Raw genomic sequence first — 20,100 nt, forward strand, 5'->3', positions numbered from 1 at the left:
GCTTTTGTCATTTGACTGAGATAAGGATGGATATGCTTTTGCCATTTGACTAACAGATAAGGATGGATATGCTTTTGTCATTTGCCTAAGAGATAAGGATGGATATGCTTTTGCCATTTGACTAAGAGATAAGGATGGATATGCTTTTGTCATTTGACTAACAGATAAGGATGGATATGCTTTTGTCATTTGACTAAGAGATAAGGATGGATATGCTTGTGTCTGGTGATGTGTGTTGTGGAGATACAAGGATTCAATTATTTTACTTGTGAACAAAATAACAGCAATAAATTAATCACAAGTTAAGCACAACATTGTAAATGCAAAACCAAGCAGCTTCTTCAGTCATGGTGACCAGACTTGTGAATTTTTGTCCCAATTGCAGATTTATTGCTGAGATCATGATTTGTATCAGAAAGGAATATTTTGGGAAGTTGTTTTCATTGTTGGAGTGGCTTGTAACTTCATAGAATTTTCTGTACATTTTCCGCAAGTGAATGGGAAACTTCTGAATCTTGAAACAATTTGCTTAAATTGACCCCTGTGCTGTTGATCATACATGTGATTGGGCGGCATTTCCATTTATATGTTATATAATTGCAGTTCTGTTTTTGTTGTTGTAATAGCACTTTTAACACATTATTGGCTGTATCGTGCCAAAGAAACGGGTCCTAAGTTCCTTTCCCATGGACACTGTGGCATCTGACACTGCAAGCCTGGGCAGATATCAAACCTATGACCACTGGATTAGGAATCCAGCACTACCAACTGGTCTGCCACAGCTCCCATGCACGTCTGGTGTTATAAAATTTAAATTTATGTGCAGTAGTTTATCTTCTTTTTTGCAATAGTTTGTGGATTTTGGGGGTATTTTGTGAATATCTTGTCAGCTTCATATTGTCTGCCTCAGATAAATGAACATGAAAGATGTTTTTGAAGATGACATACCCGATCATGATTTTTGGAAATGGATTTTTTCTTCATATGCCATTATTAATTTTGACACGACACAAGAGAAAAAACCATTTAGAGGTTATGTAAATGGTCTTAAAGATGTCCAATTGAATATAGAAGTTATGACTTATGATAATGAAACTTCTTAAATAAGCAGATTGAAGAGCTAAAGAAAAGAACATAGGCAAGAAAATATAACCAAAGAAAATACGATATACTGAATGAGGAATTGCAAAATGCTGAAATCATGCAGGTTCAATTAGTTTAACATCTTTGACAGCAACTTTAAAGAAAATGTTGAAAATAATAATGTTAGAGAAAAAAATTGTCAGTAGGTGAAAGGCTGAAACAACTGATTCAAGAAAAGGGTGTAACAGTATCTTTTATAAGCTTCAGAAATAGCATTGGCCTTATCATTACATTTTTTGTAAGTTGTGTTGTAACATGCAGTGGAGAATGTCTTAATCCTCAGCCTCCTTCTCCAGTTGAATCATTTTGCTTTTACAATTTAAAAACTTGCTTTAACAATTTAGCTCATTATTTGTTTGGTTTTGTCCAAAAAGCAATCACATTCCCTGGAATTATTGGTAGTGAGATAGGTTGGTTTTGTCCAAAAAGCAGCAGTCGCATTGCCTGAATTATTGGTAGTGAGATAGATTGGTTTTGTCCAAAAAGCAGCTGTTGCATTGCCTGGAATTATTGGTAGTGAGATAGGTTGATTTTGTCCAAAAATGCAGCAGTCACATTGCCTGGAATTATTGGTAGTGAGATAGGTTGGTTTTGTCCAAAAAGCAGCTGTCGCATTGTCTGGAATTATTGGTAGTGAGATAGGTTGGTTTTGTCCAAAAAGCAGCTGTTGCATTGCCTGGAATTATTGGTAGTGACATAGGTTGATTTTGTCCAAAAAGCAGCTGTCACATTGCCTGGAATTATTGGTAGTGAGATAGGTTGGTTTTGTCCAAAGATCAGCTGTTGCATTGCCTGGAATTATTGGTAGTCAGATAGGTTGGTTTTGTCCAAAAAGCAGCTGTTGCATTGCCTGCAATTACTGGTAGTGAGATAGGTTGGTTGCTTAGAAGTGATGGTTAAACTGTTATTTTGATTTGAAGGGGTTTCTGCGTGGCTGAGTAGTCTAAAGTGCTCAGGTGGCGCTCACCAGATAATATGTACTTTTGAGAGAGTGACGTATGTAAGGTGAAGTAGTTCGCATTTAAAACATGCACAGTGGAGAGAATGTTTGCATACCTCTATGCTACATTAATGTAATGTGGATGATATTTCTTTTGGATATTGTACTTTTGGAAATTTTACATGATTTAAGCACACTGCTAACTAAAATGACTGCTCCCTTGTGTTAAAAAATCAGTCTGAATTAGTCTAAAGTACACTATACATAGCAGCTATTAAAACAGGGAAAATGAATTTTGCCAGACTAGACAATACCAGCTTCTGAAAGTGCAATGAATGAATTACCAAATATATAAAATGTAAAAAAGTTATCGGCTCTTTTTTATACAATTTATCTCTGAAGTTCAGGAAGTGAAAATGACCAAGTAGAGGTAGCACTTTTTTGAAAGGTGCACATTTGAAGTAAGGCTAAGCTGTATACTCTATAACCCATAGTACACCCATCAATCATACACCAAAATAAAGGGAATTAAAGGTTCTTTGCATTATACCTAAGATATACAAGGTCTTTTTTAAATAGCCAGTATAACCAGTGAGGAAAGTCGGGGACATTCTTTTTCTTTAAAATCCTAACCCTATGCAAAATGTGAAACTGTATAGCGCCACCTCACCTTTCCCGATCACTGCCATCATACCTCATTTGGCTTGGGTTTGAGTCTTGTGCTCAGCCAATGTGGGTATATGGGTAAACTTGCCAGTAGATTCCCATGAGTCTGTGTTACTTAACCAGGTTTTTCCCAGATTTTATGGAGCATTTAGATGTTCTCAAGGACCCATTCAAACTGCAGCTTAAAAAGGGCTGTCAGTCTAGTCAACTTACTCTCTGTGAGAACCTGAATCTGGCCTTTATGCAGATACATAAGATAGTAAATTGCCTAGCCAGTGAGAAGAGCTCACATATAAGTGATATGCCTTCCAGAGATATTTTGAGAGGGATAGCCACCAAGGTAGCAAGCACAACACATCCATAGTCCCAACACATACCGTGCTAGATACAACCACCATACCGTGAGCAATGTTGATTGCTCATTCATACTTTTTTAAAGGGAACTTCACTGCTCACTCTCAGTCCTGAGATGAGCCTCAATATCACCTATTTTTAGATGGTAGTACTGGTGGCTTTCCAGGTGAATTACAACTGAATGATACTTTGTGTTCCTCGCTGAGGTTCAGTTGGTCAGTTCACCTATAGGGCATGGCTTCAACTACCGGTACTCACATTTGCTCTGTAGCCCCCTTGATCAGCATTGTTTTATCAGAGAAAATGAAGTCAAATGTTCAGTAAATGGTGCTGGTAGGGTCCAGGCGGATGTGGGCTTTAAGCAAATGTATACAACTGACTGCTTGACAAGGTCAGGGTGATACATGCTAATGATCAAATTTGGTTCAGGAAAAACCTGGCTGATCTTAAACCCGATGTCAGTGGCTCTTGCTGGAAGCTCTTCCTTGAGTGCGATCATTTGGATAGCATGGACAGCACGCGAGGCTTTGGTCTTGGCTGTTGAGGCAGTTGTCCTGACCTGTGATGTTCCCATCTTAGGAACCGCATGGACGATGACTCCAAAAATGTCACCAAGCCAATCAGCATAATGCACTTGGTACATCGGTCGTCGACAACCCACCACCCGTACCCGGATCACGCCCCTTAGTGCATTCATGACTATTGTACCTGTACTATCACTTTTAATATATTAATCAAGCGTGGGGTGGTCGCTGATGTGGATGCCTATGGTGAAAGTTTTGCCTTATAGGTACAGCATGTGGCCAGCATTGGTCAGTGAAGTTGGAATGCAGGCTGTTAATGCAGGCTTTTTGGCAGAGCATATAGAACGGAAGCCACGGTGCAACATTAGGAGCTCACCTGACTGTCGTCAATGAGCGAAGCCTTAGAACACGTAGCCTGGACTTTGGTTTTTGAGGCCACATAACATATGATCAAAGTGTCAAAAGTGAGATACGCTGTGATTGTAGACATTATCTGCACGATGCTTAGTGCAGTGTGGTAGCCCAGGCCAAAGACGGCTTCCATGGTAGATTTCGTGCCATCATAGTAGAGTTTGCAGACTGAAGGGCGAGAAGTCTACTTGTTAGACCACTGGGGAGATCTCTGTTGCCACCGAAAGGATTGTATCATCAGTAATGGTCACCTTGGTACCGACACCACCCAGGACTGATTTGTCGCTGTCATCGATCTCTTAAGCATCATACGACAGCTGGATGAGCTTTCAGGTCACTCCGACTTAGAAGCAAACACTACCTGGTTGTTGGCGGGAAGTCCGCCAAATGGCTCAGTGCGTACGATGGGCCAGCTGAAGTATACCAATAGCAATGCAAGCGCAATAACTCATTTCGCGATATCTGGTTGGATCCTTGAGTGGAGTAGGAATGACGAACGTGGGCTGATTTGAGCTTGCTGAGACCATCTGGTGATGCATGGCACGGTTTGCTCCAGGATAACACACAGCTTGGTCAATACTTTATCTAGCGCGGAAGGACGTTTAGCAACAGCTTAATATTTCCGCTGCCAGAGGGACCTATCAGCAGGGTACAACACGGTCGAGCTCTGTAATCAAGGGTGTCATAGAATGGTGGCCTTTTGATACCCAAATCCACGGGTTTCTCTCCAACCCTAAAAAAGAGTGGCTGAGAAATCAAGGAAATCCATACTCATACCCTTTGGCAATTTCCAAAATACTCGAATACTGTCTGCGTTTCCGACAATAAACTGAAATAGTTATCGATGGCCATTTGGTGATCTTGGCCAATGGCAGGTGAGCCATCTTGAGAGTATGCTCCTTGTGTGGCATAAGAAAGGTCGCAAAGGATGAAAAGTGCTGCGATGATATCGTAGCCATCCTCGGAAATGTTCCTAGGGTGCCCTTCGAGTAAGATTCCCTGGAAAAAGCACCTGCTGCGCTACAACTAATGGGGACTGTACGTCGCCAATGACACCAATCTGGGCAAGGTGCTCTTCAACCATGTGAACGACGCCTGTTATCAGCACAACCTTTCATACTTGCGTAGTGACGACATAAGCGACTGGCATGAGGCCGACGTGGACCAAGTCCAGGTCCTACACTGCAAAACAGACTTCCAACATGCCCAGGGTATTGTGGATTGTTTCAACCAAACCCAAGTAGAGTGACTGTTTGGACACAAATATGCCTAAAAGCTGTTGTTTTCTCAGAAGGGGATGGCTACGTGCAGAGTGAATTTGGTTTGGTGATGTGGGTCTTGATGTTTGCCCTAAATGGAGGAGTGACTCTGTTATTGGCTCAAAGCTGGTTGATACCTGTCCTGCCTCTCCTGTCTAGCCTGCAGCATGCAAGTAAAGCATCTCGGGAAGCCCCTCCATTTGCTGCCCTTGGAGAGATATGGATATGGTATTGTCGTGGATATTTATGTTACACTCAACCAATGGGAAGTCTCTGATCAGCGCGTCATATACCACCGCTATGCGTCCTCCGATGGTGTGGGTGATTGGACACCTAGCGGTGGGTTCTTGTGAGAATAGGTGCAGGTTGTACCGGAAGCTTCCCAACTACCTTTCAAAGGTATTCGCATTCAGCAATAAGCTCACTAAGTTAAATTATAGATCTAAAATGGCAGATTCAGTTTTAATAAATCTGTTCTTTAACTCATTCGGGCCCCGATTCCGTCTGTAGGCAGGATTCGGTTTCTGCATTCATTGGCTGATCCCGCCTGTAGTCGTGAATTGTTTACTGCATTCAATGGCCGATCCCATCTCCAGGCGTGATGAATGTATGTTAGATACAATGTCTCTGATTGGTTAGAAATGAGTTTATTCCAAGAACTAAACAACTATTAAACCAATCAGAAATGATTTTACTTTCATTTGTGGAAATTTGAATTGCTCAGAAGCCAAGGGCTACTATTTGAGAGCGGTTTAACTACACGTGTTCTGTTCATGAAAAATCGTAAATGATGGCGGATGGAAGAGTGATTTTTTTATGAGAACAAAAATGAGGAGTTTCTCGGGTTTGAACTTGAAAATATTGAGCAAGCTGAGGAAAGATATGTTCGGCAGTTGGATATTTTGTGAGATTTAGATTCGGACATAGAAGTTTCTGAAGATGAGGATGCTGACAGCGATGATCATTGAGATGTTGCAGATAAACGTTGCACATAATTTTGTAAATACTGTGAAAGACTTGGACAAATAGGGAGAAAAAAAATACATCACTGTGTAGACAAATTCATTTGGAATAAATGGTGAAGATTTCATGGATTTTAATTGGATATAAGAAGAGAAATTAAGGTATGAGTGAATGCATGTGCACAATGTTTTCAAAATTTTTCAAAAGGTAAAAACTCTGGGGCACAAGCAGCTAGACACAGCTTTGTGTTTCTGAGGCATAGCAGCAGAGATACTGATAACAGTGCTGGGACTGAATGAAATAAGGTATTGGAACTTGCAACACCTACAAAGGCCCCTAGCAGTTCTTAATTGGAACTCCATTTTCAGATTAAGTGACTGGGGTCACTAATCCCAAAGGGCCAGCAAATAGAGCAACAAAGTCACAAAATACAATAACTTACAAGTATTGTCGATTTCTTGCAGGGATTGATTCTACAGGAAGCTGTAGCTGTGATAATGTCCCATGCTCACGTTTGATGCTGACAGCTTGGTTAATTCGAGATGCTTCCAGAGCAAGCCAGTTGCATGTGTTAGATGTTTACTGTTCAGTCAAACACACTGACTTAAATCGAGGATCTAATCACGTGCATTCCTGCAGATACTCCTGGTTCTTCAAACAAATATAGTTCAGTATAAATGCCAAGTTGAGTTAATTATTGGCGCATTCCAGATGACAAATGTAAAACAAAGCCTAAAGGGCCGCGGTCACTGTCAACTTGTTAGTTCGTGTTTGTCATTGTAACAGGCATGGGTGTGTAAACTTAAAAAGACTTACATTCTGTGACATACAAACAGACGAATGAACATATTTGCAGAGTGGTGACCGTGTCTGGCGTTGCTTCTCACTTCCTCCTGGGTGATATTTGAGGATGAAAATTATTATAATGTAGGGAAGTGTAGCATGGCACATGTATATGAGGCTACTCCCTACCTAGCTGGTCTGGACCATTTTAAACTAAGCGTTTACATTGGACAGCAAAACTGACCAGTCAGGTTTGGTTCCAAACAACAACAGCAACATTTCATACTTGTTTATTAGTACTGCTGTAAGTTATCAAATGAACATCATGTACAATCATCTACATTATCATTTTTAATGCTTGTACAGTGTCCAGATGTCGATTCTTCCTTGGACCGATCCAGAATGACTTGGATGGCTGTAAAGATAACCTACCACCTGGATTCTCCCTACATCGGATTGGACAACTTGACATTTGTGGTTACTGATAAGAGTTCCACCAAATCTGATATTGTGACTTTACAGATGGCGCTGATGGAACAACCTTGTCTCCACCATGGAGGCTGCAGAAGTAAGTGAGGGAATAAAATTAAGATAAGTCATCTACAATAAAAATCTGTAAGGAACGTTGATTTAACTTAATTACGTTTTAAATTATCACTAATTCAAGCCCAGGCTAAAACTGAAAATAAATAATGGCCTTTTAAGTTAGGCCCTTTTCATAAAAGATTCTTCTTGTTGCAATGATTTTATGAAATGGACTGAAAAAGTGACTGTTTAAGATAAGTTATTGCAAAATCAAGTTGACCTTTAAGAATTGCTTGACAATATTCTTGTTTTTCACAAAGTTCTATTTTACCAAAAAAACTTACCAATGCTTGAGAGGGTTATGTAAGCAGGTGCTGATTTTATTTTCAGTTTAATGTTTAGACAGTTTTTCAGCTTAGACTTGCTTTGATATCTTTGTAATAGTTAGTGGATTTAATATTTAAAATGACAGGTGGTCTCATAAGAGGTCACAACATTATACAACAGAATTGATCTCTGTACTGTACAAATAGTTGTGCCCTTTAAAGATTTGGTCTTTTCAGGTTACATTATGAGGCATGTATTCAGTCAAGTTAAGTATAAATACTGCAGTTCATTGCAGCACAAGCATAGGTCAGGAACTATTCAACATATATCAGTGCAATTTTTGTGTGTAGATTGTGTAACAGACTACATGTATACTTTATGGGTTTGGTCTTGTCTGTCCTATTTTGGATTGAACTATGGCATTTGACAGTTAATATTATATCTTTTAAATAGACTGTTCATGTAATAGGATTAGTTCAAGAACCATTTAGCATATTCTGTTGCAAAATCATATGAACATTTTCTGAAAGACTTGCATGGGGATTTTATAGGTTTAGTCATATCTACTACATTTTAGCCAGAGTTATTGCCCTTGTGGAGCAAATTCAGCATAGGTCAGGAACCACTGGATATATACTGATGGAATTTGATAAGAAAATTGCTTTTTAGATCCAGATGTGCCTTTTATGGATTTAGTCTTACCTACTCTTGATCTGATTATTCATCCAACGTTTGGGCTACATTATGTGACTTCATTAGTTTTACATCAAATTAAAGTTCTGCTCTGTTTTAAAGGATAGGAATCTTTGCGGTATATTTTATATTTATTACCAAGCAGATACTCATCAGCAAAGTTAAATACTGAAAACTGTTAAAAACTTCATTTCCTTTATAATGCAAGAGGGATGAAATGTCATGAAAAACATGATTTGGTTCATTAGATGTAAAGTAGTTGACAGAGTCATTTAGCATTTCATGTTTGACCACATGCCTCTATTAGCATAACCTGGCAAATGAATCTCAGGCTGTGTGTTGAATTTAAATAATTAAGAATGCAGAATATCAGTCATTACCAATATGGTATTGTCAGTCTCGAAAAAGCTACTCAAAACTAAGTTTATGATTAAGGAAGGAAACTATATTCATCACTAAGAAAATGATGGAGCTGTCTGATCTCTTGTCAGCTTTTTGACAGTGCACATATGTTGGATAATCCAAACACTTTGAGTCTATGCTAGGGGGTGATTCAGGTGAAATGTCAACTTAAAGTCTGTCATTTCACCTAACAGATCCAGAAAGTGAAGTTCACTTTGTCTCATATTGATTTCAAGACATTTCCTACAACCCTTTTGTTTCAACACAATGAAAAAATAATCAAAGTAAAACACTGACTATATGAAAACTTTCTTTCAATAATGAAGGTGATTATATCCCCAGAAAATTGTTTTATGTTGTGTATCCAATTTTGATGCTAATTTAATGATGATAGATATTCAAAATTACATTGCTTTCGAAAGAATTCCTGCCAGATTCACACATTATCAACAAGAAACCGTATTGTGTCCATTTTGAAGCAAATTAGTGGATAATAATGTATCCAAAATTTCCTAATACAAAAATATGAAAAGAGGCCTTCTGGTAATAAAACTGCAACAGAATTTCAAATGCAACCTATTTTGGAGGTTACCATTTATGTGTATGTGTGTGTGATTTGGATTTTTAACGTAGCTTTAAAAAAATCAGTCATATCCCTATGATGTCTGCAGTGTGGCAGTTTATAGTGATGTCTAGCACTGGGGCATCATGCTGCAGACATGTAGCATGATGTCCCACCCAGTCACATTATCCTGACACCAGGCCAACCAGTCCTAACACTAGCCTCTTAATGCTGAGCACCTAGCAAAGCAGCTGTTAGTGCCATTTTTGTAAGTCTTTGGTATGACTCAGCCGGGGATCGAACCCATGATCTCCTGCATCCGAGGTGGACACTCTACCCACTAGGCCACCAGAGCGGTTTACCATTTATGTTATACAACAACTGTTGTGAAGTGATATAAAAAAGGGGTAATATTTTTTTTATAAATTTCTAATAGTATTTCATTAGCATTTTATTCATCTGATGTGAAAATATGCAAAAACAGTATTTTCAAGTGACTATTTCAAACTTTGTACAGCTGCTTCTTTCTATTTTGCCAGCTTTGCCCCATTCTGGCTAGAGAGATCTGTATTTACCCAAAATATTGGAGTCAAGCTTGGACCCTGATTTATTATAATTAGATGCAATTTAAAGAAGTTCAAAATGAATGGAATGAAGTAAACATTCTGGCAAGCAAGATTTAATAAACTTCGTTGGGATATTTCAAAATCAGATAAGTCTGGGGTTGTATTGCAGCCAGAATTAATTTAGTATTATCATTCCTGTATTTAAAAATCTAATGACTACTCAGGTAAAATCCAATCCAAATCCCATGATTTGGGTATCCTTAACAATGACTAGGTACATTAGATTACATTGAAAGTAAATGTTAGGGCACCCAATAGGTATAAGTGGATTCTTTTATATAAAAAAATTAGTCCTTTCTGTAGCCACAGGTATATAATTTTGAAAGATTTTTTGTCCAAATTCAAAGCAACCCTTGCCTGAAAGACGTTTTTCATATGAACATATAGGCTGAGTTAAGCATAGAAACAGCTTTTGATTTGAAAAATGCACATGTTCTAAAGCAAAATTGTATTTTGTTCCTTTGAGTCAGGGTCATAAGAGATCCTTTAACAAATACATTTCAAGCAGGATATATATGGGATATATATGGAAAAGACTGGAAATTTTTGTTTTAAAATGTGGGGGAACTATGTGTCTGTTAACTTAATGGCTTTACATGTTGCTTGTGTTCAGCATATTTCGAAAAATATACAAGGATGTTACAAGTGATGACTGGGAAACTATACTGAACTATCTCCACAGCTTTAAAGTTCACAAGACTTGAAATATGGATTCTTCTTGTGTTAAAGAATTTTAAATAAAAATGTTCAAGATGCAAAAGATAACGAACATGTGCACCAAAAATGTATGCTTCAAGAATCACATAAAAATCACAGTTAAATGTATATGATTTTTCCAAGTATTTGTAAATAATCAAGGACAGCAAAATGCAACAGAGGAAACAGAAGAGAACATTGAGGAAAATGAGGAGGATGAAGAGGTGAGTATTGAGGTTGAGGTACATTTCACATGAAAAATTTTTCCATAGCCATCTACTTTATTTTATAATGTATAATGTGCATCCATCTGTGTACGGCAAAGACTTGAATCGGCCATTACACAGTATACCTTAAGATCAGAATCTAGGTTTTGTTTGTTACATGGCTACAATATTTATTCCATGTCGCTCATGCTTGATGAGCCCTCCCCCCCCCCCAACCTTTTGGCAATTTTGGCAAACATTTACTAAGGATATTTTTCTCTGATGACAAGCCCAACGGCTATATTTGGACAGTTGGTCTTGTCATGGAAGAAATACAGCTAATTCAAACTAACAGCATTACCTCTAATCTGTTGGCACATTATATCTCTGCTGTTCAGAATTGGATACACATCTCTATGCAGTACTTTACATTTCCTATCTGCCCCCGTTTACCTTTTAACCCTAATGAAGTGGCACATTGATACCACAATATAAGGTACAGGTTTTTTTCACATATAACACAATTATGGTCATTGATCCCATTTATGGGATGGACTATTTTTTTAAACAGCTCTTATTATAAGACAATCTACCTGAAAAGACAGTGCTACTGAGTGAATACCCAAAACAATGTTATATTGACAGACCACTGTAATGCACTGGTTTTGCATCATTGTTGTCTCAGTTTCAATCACAGAGTCAACTGTTGGTTGCCTAGCCAAATATGTTGATGCCTCTGGATTTTCGGAATACTCCCACTTTACAGGTCATTATTTGTCACTCCCTGGTTTGCCAGAAGTCCTTGATTTCAAATGCTAGAGGTTAGTTTAATAATAAAAGCTATACCAGTATATAGATAACTTAATTTTATTCACCAAGCTTAGTAATATAACAACACAAACTCGGACCACCCTGGTGACAACCAGCAAGATCTTTCAATCATTTGATGCCTGTAATGTTCTCTTGACATCAATATTCTTCTTCCTCATATCATTTATATACCTCATTGTTGACAATGGTAGGATGCATAGCTTTACCCTAGTCTAGCTGTCTATCACAGCTTGGTTAACTTATTATTTAGTTCATTTCAGGCACTATAGCATCCATATTCCAGGCTGTTATTCTGATAAGTTATATGCCAATAGGTGTCTCCAGCTGGTTGGTTTTTTTACTATATCTTTTTACATTTACAACAAATAAGAAATCTACCTGTATCCTTAACTGTATGCATACCTGTGATTCTATGAAACCCTCCTCTATGTATGTCGTTCTCTGTCATGTGTTTATCTAAAAATATGAATACCAACTATAATGATTTTTCTACACTTCAAGGTACAAGTTTTGTGTTTGTTTAAAGGGTATTGTTTAACAGTAAGATAGACTCTTTCTTTGGCAATCCTTCTACCTAATCTGTCCCTTTATGGATGTGTAAGTAGCAAATAGATACTATTATATTCATGCTCAGAGGTCTTGCTAGGATTTTAAAACTAGGCATCCAGGAGTCTCTTTTTGGTAAAAATAGGAGTCCTACCAGCAAAAGCTGAAGTCCCCTCCAGGGGTCAAGCTAGACTTGAATTTTAGGAAGAAGTGACTTCTCTTTTTGGATAGAACAGGGAGAAGTGAGAGCTGAACAAGGAGAACTGGATGCGAAGCAAAAAACGCAATATATATATATATATATATATATATATATATATATATATATATATATATATATATATATATATATATATATATATATATATATATATATATGTTCTCTTGTTTGAATTATGCCCTCTGTTTTCCAGTATTCATATTTACATTTAACTTTGGTTCTGAGTTATTTTGGCCATATGACTCTAAAAAAGAATAACAGAAACCACACTGTAACAAATTTTAGCTGAGTAACCAGATTACATTACTGTAATTTCAAGTTACTAAAAATGCTTAATCAACTACCCTTAATCAATTTTTTAAAATTCTTTTATTTATTTATACTTTCTAAAAGATCACAATAATGGCACTTACAAAGATTTTTGAAACAACCCCTGTACCATGTACATGAGGGAAAATGCACACATGTCTTCAGATCATACTGTTCATCCTCATTTCTTTGTTGCAGATAAAACAGTACCATAGCTATTCATACATATCACACTAAAATGCATACAATTACAGACATGTCTCCTGTATAGTCGGTATATGAACCAAACCCTTGTTTCCTACAGAATCAGCAAAGACATGAGTGCATCTATTTTTAGACGGAGAGGTTTTTGTAATATAATCAATCACTTTTATATTGCTTCATTACAACAGTCCATTGGCATTATTGCAAATTTATGGTTTATTTATTTGTCTACTTATTTGTACTAATTTTAGGCAATGGTAAAATAGTATCTGCTTTGCTGCCTTTTTCTGTATTTTCACAAATACATGTCAAGTCGGGAAACAACTTGGACCATACAACGCATCTCGCGAATTCCACAACATAGCATTGTCTCATAAATTTCAGACCTACACAATTTGCATTTTAAAGTTAAATCTTTAATAAAATAATACCTACCGGTAGGCTTTGCTTTCAGTGAATTGTATATTTTTCTGAATATATTTGTCCAATGATTTACAAAAGCAGACAATCTACATTATTTCCCATTAGGCCTACTGGTTCACTTAAATTTCAAACTAATTTTATAACAAAATAGTGTACAAGAGATGGTTAATGTCGTTTTCGCTTTCCTAACAGAAGAAGGCGAAGTTTACATTTTTAGGTGACTTAGTCGCCCACTTTGCCTGGTAGCCTGACCCCTGGCCCTCCAAAAAAATTATGAAAATTGGAAGAACTATTCATTGCCATTGAGTTTAATTTCCACATTCTTTATAACAGACATAGCTCTTGTTTGTCCATCAGAGTGAGACTGAATTTTGTCAATCCAAGTAAGGACTTATTCCAAAAACTAAGCTAGGCATCACAAACTTTCTTACACTTAACAACTGTCCCATCTGAATTGTCAATTCTAGCAGCTTTAGCACTCTTCTGAATTTTGTTACAATCTACGTAAGTTTGCCGTTTAACCCCAAAATACTTATCCAAATTTGCGAATGGCATTTCGTCTAAGTCTCAACATGTCTTGATTCTGAGGTCACGTGCACTGCTTGTTCCGCTACATTCAGAAATGAACACAATAATTTAAGCTAAAGTTGTTTATTTGATGTACTCTTATAAATGACCACATGTACATCTCTGGGTCTTTATGTCTTTGAATTTAATCACTGTAAAGATTAGTACATTTACCCACCCGGTTGCCAGTCAGAGCCTTTGAACTTGCCGCCCAGCTATTGCATCATGTTTTTTTTATTATGTACTTTTATAATGGCAACATGTCATTGTAAATATCAGCACAGCTAATTATCAATACATTTTCCCACAAAGAAGGTGGCTGAAGCAGGGCTGGCAAGTCATTGAATTTATCCGCACACCTATTACATGCATACATAGGACTCCTGCCTCAGTGATTTTCTGAGTTCCAGATAAAAATTGGCCACGACCCTTCACACCTGAATGATGACTGCATTCTAATACCACAGTAATTGACATGAATTATAGATCTTTTTAGACTGATTTGCTTTAAGTTACTTTTTAAATGTGTGAACAATTACTGTTTTAGACACCTTTTTAATTGTTACATGTGAATTTCCATCCTTATAAATTTGAATTACCTTCTATGTGTTGTGTGAATTTCCATTTGTTTTTATTTATACACCCTTTTTCAAATTTAGTGTGTCAATATCCATGTTTAATATTTTATCATAGAGTTATAAAATGCTGATTACAGAAATACACATATTTACTATCCTTAAAAACTTCATACAAAAACAATAATTTAAAACAGAAATGATCAAATAAAAGTACTTGTGCTTATTTTTGCATTATGTTTTTTGTCATTTTTAGGGGAAATCTTTTGTCATTCTTTTTAATATCTATGTGTTTGTGCACATTTTTGCAGTGATTAGAATGCTGCAACAGGAATATTATAATCAAATTTTAAGCATTGGAGAATGTACATGTTGGACCTTTTAATGCTGCATGTACAATTCATTCAGTTGTCTTAAATCAAAGACATATTTGCAAAGCATGTATTCTTCAGGTTATTCTGCTCATAATGAGAAGAATGTAACTTGGTGGTGTTTGCTGTGAAACTTGTTTCTCACCCATCTAACATTAATCTACCTGATGTGCTAACCTTAGTTTTGTTATCTCAGTCTGGTTTTATATATACACACATACAACAAAAGGAACTTTACCTGTAAAGCAACTTATAGTCTTTCCAACTTTGACAACATGCCATGCAAAACATTGTGGGCGACACGCACACATGAAGTTGAGTTTATTGGTATAGCTTTAGACACAAGCAATACACACTGGCTACAAAAATCCAACTCTCAAAAGCTACTGCAAAGCTGGCAACAACCAGAAATGTGTTATGTGAAACAGGTTTCTTAAAACTTTGTCATACACCCCCAATCAGCCTCAGTTGAATCAAACAAAATAATGCTACTGCAAATGAAAACTCCTGCATTTTCCAATCAGAGTGGATCATTCAACAGTCCACAAGCAGGAAGATTTCAATGTAGCATGTTATTGAAGTATAGTAATAGCAACACTGGAGTATATTTTTTCCAGGACAGAAAATACAAATTTCCAATAAAGCCAGAAATTAGAAATCTGTCTACTGTCTACACACTTCATTAGAATTTTACCCAGTATTGTACTGCATGGTATCATACCATTGCCTACCATAGAACGCTTTCCAGATTAGAACTGTTGGAAGTTAAAAGTTAACAGTATAAAAGATGTTAAATACTTAATGTCAATTTCACATGATATCCATCAATTAAATGATAATACAGTAATGATATCGAATGTTTTTATGTTTCTATTTTCTAATGCATAGAACTTGTATACTTAGGTTTGACAGGTCACTGTACAACCCTCATTAAAATATTCATGTTAATGCACAGTATTTACAAAACAATAGCATATTGCTCCAGACACTCACTGTGTACTACTTCGAACATGTAACAATTATAACTTTTTTCTGGATTTTGTGTTCATTTCTAAGAGTGGCATTTGTAGCTAGATTCTACTTAGATAATTATTCATATTTTGACCTGTTGACCTTACATAAAGTGAGAGTCAATAATAGTAGCTGATTACCAGTAATGCTATGTGTTTAATCTGTTAACAATATTGCAAAAATGCAGGGTTATTTTAATTAAATTGGAAAAAACAATTGGGCGACTGGGATTTTCTTTTCTAACCCATGAGACAGAGAAATCTAGATGTTCTGTTAATGTTACTATTCTTATTTCAGTCTTGTCTCAATCAGGTCAACTCAGTCATGGTGTCCACGCATGGAACTACGTTTATAAAGAAGAAACCCTTGTTGTCTTTTGCTATGCCTGATGAAGTTGTTCTAAAATCAAATAATAGCAACAGCAACAACAGATATATAACATATAAAAGCCATATAGCAACTTAAGGTCTCTCCAACTTTGAGAACGTACCACATAAAACATTTTGAGAGAGACAGACACACACATATACAAAATCAAATGATTTGGTACTATGATAGAAACTGTAGTTCATTCTACACAGCATAGTAAATTTTATCCTGTCTGTAGGCCTAATTCAGTACTATTTCAGGTCAGAGCCATTAAATGTGGCTAATTAGTTTTAAATACTACATGTTAAATGAATGAGATACACTATGCTTCAGGCTGACCTGGAAATTTACTGAGTAACAGATAGGATAAAATTCATGATGCTAGATTTTTAAATATGTACCTCTGTAGCAGACAGACGTAAATGGAATCAGGTCACAATTAGTACTTCCAGTTCAGTACCCACAAATGTAGTTCTAGTCTATTTTTAGAACATTTTTTCCTCTCTCATTTTGGTGGTAATAGAAGAGTTTTATTTATGCATTTTTGGTAGGGATTTAAAGGTAATTGTTTATTCTTGATAATATGAGCTCAGGGTGTTGTTGTCTGTGTGTATTTTGGCAACAGTGCACAGTGAGTAATAAGGCCTTGGTGATGATCAGGAAGTGAAATCTATGTTCTTTTTACATGCTGCTCTGTTGACAGTCCAGCATCTCAAAAAAGAGCAGGTCAACCTTTGACAAGAACTTCACTGTGAAGTAATTTTTGAAGGTATTTTAGATTAACATATGATGCGCATTGATTGTCACACAGTGGGGAGGGCAGTACTGAGAAACAAATGTAGAGAACATATAGTAAAATTAATTGTGTTCTATGTCCAAATATGTAAGCCAAGTTGGCTGCTCATTTGAAGTCCAAGTTATGCATTTGATCTCCAATGCTCGTCTAACTGTGACAGGCAGTCACCAACAAGCCAACCCATTTCCAAGCCTAATTCAAAGTAAATGTAAACCACATTACATATTGCGCTTATGTTTGAACTTATAAATGCCAGGATTGTGATAATTATGCAAATTTATTCTACCTTACAAATTCATGTGTGTGTGTGTGTGTCAAAATACGAAGCTATCCAGTGAGACCTATGCTTGGCAGTTTTTTATTTTATTTCCAGGAGATCTTATCGGCAAATTGGTAGATCAAAAGATGGGGTTAAAAATCAAAGGACTCCCGGACAATACGGGAGACTTGGCATGTAAGGATTTAATTGGTTATGTATATTTAATTAATTTTTTGTCTGTTAGTTTTAATTTTTATTTTATTCCATTACATGTTATTGTACTATAGCATTATTTGCTGGATTTGACCTTGTCCAAAACTGAGTTCAATTCTGTTTGACCTGATTGACTTATTTTTTAAAATTATTTGTTTAAATGTAATTTATGTAAATAACTAATAATATCTTCATTTTTCTCTATGGGTATGAGCTCATTGACCAAATTGTTATTCTGGTAATTATGTTGATTTGGGTCGGGGTTATGTTTTAGGGTATTATGTTTTAAGTAAACAAGGTTCATTAAATCATGCTAGAAAGTTATTTTCCATTAGGTAATGGTTATTTTTAGAAAATGCTAATTTGTTACCTGAGGTCAAAGAGAGAACTATATTATTTTGTGACTGTCAGAATTTTACCAGTCATGCTTTAACATCTGGCGCTTTAAGTTCTATTATGTTGTGTCCAGTTTGGGCTGAATCTTATTTTCTTCAAATTATTGAATTCAAGTGATTATTTTCTAGGAAATACAAAAGTGCTCTGACAAAATTCTGGGATAAAGACATTCATTGGAATTTATACTGAATTCATACCTGGAATAATATTATTGTGATTCAACAAGAGACAGTTGACACATCAGCACTTTGATGACTATAACAGACATATCATTGCCTTCAATTTTGGATCTCATCGGGACTTGAACTCAGCTTCATTTAAGACCTTTTATTACAAGACTTGTGTTTTTAATTCTCGGATCATTTTTGGATTTAATTCGCAATACTGTAAGTTCTTTTTTCTCATTTTTCACTTTGTGTTTGAGGAAAATAAATTATTTGTTAAATTTTACAAAGCTTGTTGTCTTCACTCTTTTCTGTTACTTATTTTAAGAGCATAGACTCTTAACAGATTAAAACATTTATTAAAGTCTTAGTCTGATGATTCTTGGTGCGCTGCTGTATTTATTGCCAGTTGAGAGTTTATAGCAAGACTACTGTATAAAGAAACTCTGGAATGGTCCATTCTACCTGAAATGGAATCAATGCACAATTTTTTTAAGTCTCTTCTGCAGTAGCCAGCCACATGGTATAGCCCAGGGCTGGATTGGCGGGGGGTTTACTGCCCCGCTCCCCCCAAAAAACGTTTTACACGCACATAGTCACTTGTCACTTGAAATTTGACCATTTTATTCTTGCACAGTCACGTATATTGACTTTGAGTCAACAGATGCATGGAATTTTGCTTTGGTGCCCTTTTGAGGATAGTCATGGCCCATTTGAAATTTATGATACACAGCCCCCCCCCCCCCCAGCACTTGACCTGATCCGGCCCTGTAGCTATCAGACACTAACATTCTGAAGAGTGCCACCTTGTTTCCACCAGCCATATGGTGTACACTCATTAACTATGCAGGGTACCTCACATACCAGCAATATACGTGATGGATGTAATAATAAGTTTTGTAACTTGGTAGACTCATCACATCCAAGCATATGGACCTGTATAAACTGGTTTCAGAGAGAAAATGCCAGTTACCACAGTAATGTAGCAAGATGCAATAATAACCCTAGTTATAAAAAGTGTACAACGTGGACTGGTTCTACTACAGAAAAAGACAAAGGAATTTGTGTACTGATTGCATTTCACGGTGTGTAAATGCTATTAGTTTCAGCTGCAGCTATGCAGCTAACGTCGTAATTTGTCTTCCTTAGTAAAGGCAATTACTGAAGTACGTGAATCTGGAATCTTACCATAAATCCAAAATGTTTGCGTTTCATCGTCAAGAGTTTTATTTGGCTCCACAGGAATAGTTAAATTCAGTTTACAGCCAAAACGTTTCAAAGTCAAAATGAACCTAACATACCCAAGTCAAAATATATCTATGAATGCCGAAATGTACCCAAGTCTAAACATATTCAAAAAGTAATGACGTTACCATAACAAAATTTAACTGATTTCTGTGATTTATTGCAAAATGAATTATAGTATATTTTTGTCAGCTCACCCAACAAATTAAAAATGAATTATCACAGACATAAACCATGATAATTTGGGACAATAAGGCTTTGGCAAAATGCTGGTCAGCTCGAATCATCAGTGATAATTTTCTTCTACGTTTCTTTCAGTTAAAAACTGGTGATTGTAAGGAGTAATATAAAATACATAAATGCATTACTAAAAAATTAAACTTTGACATTTATCAGATTAGTGCCTAACGACAAAATCAACAGGAAAAAATATGACTAGACTTCTACAATAATCCACCTAAATCCAAATTAACTTTCGGCAACCTTTTAAAACAGCAGGATGGCTTTGACGTCAATGAAAC

General features: G+C 36.4%; 1 long non-coding RNA gene across 1 annotated transcript; it reads left to right on the forward strand.

Annotated features, from left to right (window-relative positions):
- The first annotated feature begins 7,424 nt into the window (after positions 1-7,424).
- LOC149785125 (uncharacterized) lies at positions 7,425-18,544 on the forward strand. Its single transcript, XR_016413483.1, has 3 exons — positions 7,425-7,611; positions 17,676-17,756; positions 18,299-18,544. It is a non-coding gene; the product is annotated as an uncharacterized LOC149785125 (long non-coding RNA).
- The last annotated feature ends 1,556 nt before the right edge of the window (positions 18,545-20,100 follow it).

Source organism: Sinohyriopsis cumingii, chromosome 13, assembly GCF_028554795.1.
Source record: "Sinohyriopsis cumingii isolate HCF-2022 chromosome 13, ASM2855479v2, whole genome shotgun sequence".
Taxonomy (NCBI): domain Eukaryota; kingdom Metazoa; phylum Mollusca; class Bivalvia; order Unionida; family Unionidae; genus Sinohyriopsis; species Sinohyriopsis cumingii.